The following is a 988-nucleotide window of genomic DNA, read 5'->3' on the forward strand; positions in this document are numbered from 1 at the left end:
TGATTTGAGCAATCTGGGCGCGGAAGGGGACGGTGGAGAAGAGAGATTTTGCAGGGCTGGAATTGGGGCCGCCAGATATTTCAATCCGAAACGTGGAAGCGCGAACTTATATTGTCGTCGTCCTTTTTTTGGGGGGGGGGAGGGGGGTGGGTGGCTGGGTGCTACGCGTCCGTCCAACACACATGACCACCCCGACAGGACTATGCTTCGGTGCCTTAAGGTACCTGCCTCTGTGTCCATGACATATGGGCCCAACAGGTGGCTGGCCCACATGTCAGTGACCCAAGGCAGTTGCCTTTAAGGCACCGAAGTAGCGTCCACCCCGACACGACCCTGGTTTGCCTGGTGCGCCTACATTTGAATCTTCTTTCATTTGCAAACGAATCTCTATGTATTACCATGCCCGTGTTTTCCTTGCAATAATTAGTCATTCGAAACGAGATACTCCATCCGTTCACTTTTGTAAGTCATTTCAGATAACTTAAAATGAACTGTTTTGCACATTGTCTGAAATGTCTTCAAGGTCTTATAAAAGTGAACAGAGGGAGTATTATAAATTAATTAATGAGGAGTTATTTGAAAAAAAAATCAAAACGGTACCCATGCTAACGTGGATTAGAGTGTGTGTCACATAATTAGTTATTTGAATTAGAGTGTGTGTCACGTAGTTAGTTATTTGAATTAGAGTGTGTGTCACGTAGCGATCTCCAATTCTAACGTGGATTTCGCATTTCATTGTATCCATGCTACTTTTTTAATACAAATTCATATGTATATGATGAACACCATGGTAGTGAGAAAACTTTTAGATGGATTCAAACATATGACCTACAAAATAGCACAACAAACTGAGTCACTGTCAACTTTTCGAAACTTAGTATGGCACGAATTCAGAATAATTACCCGTATGCCTGGTCCTCGGTTCAAATCTTACAATGTACACCGAATTGAAACATCGATATTAAGTCTCGTACTATGTACATTCAAA

The sequence above is a fragment of the Triticum dicoccoides genome, chromosome 3A (assembly GCF_002162155.2).
Source record: "Triticum dicoccoides isolate Atlit2015 ecotype Zavitan chromosome 3A, WEW_v2.0, whole genome shotgun sequence".
Lineage (NCBI taxonomy): Eukaryota > Viridiplantae > Streptophyta > Magnoliopsida > Poales > Poaceae > Triticum > Triticum dicoccoides.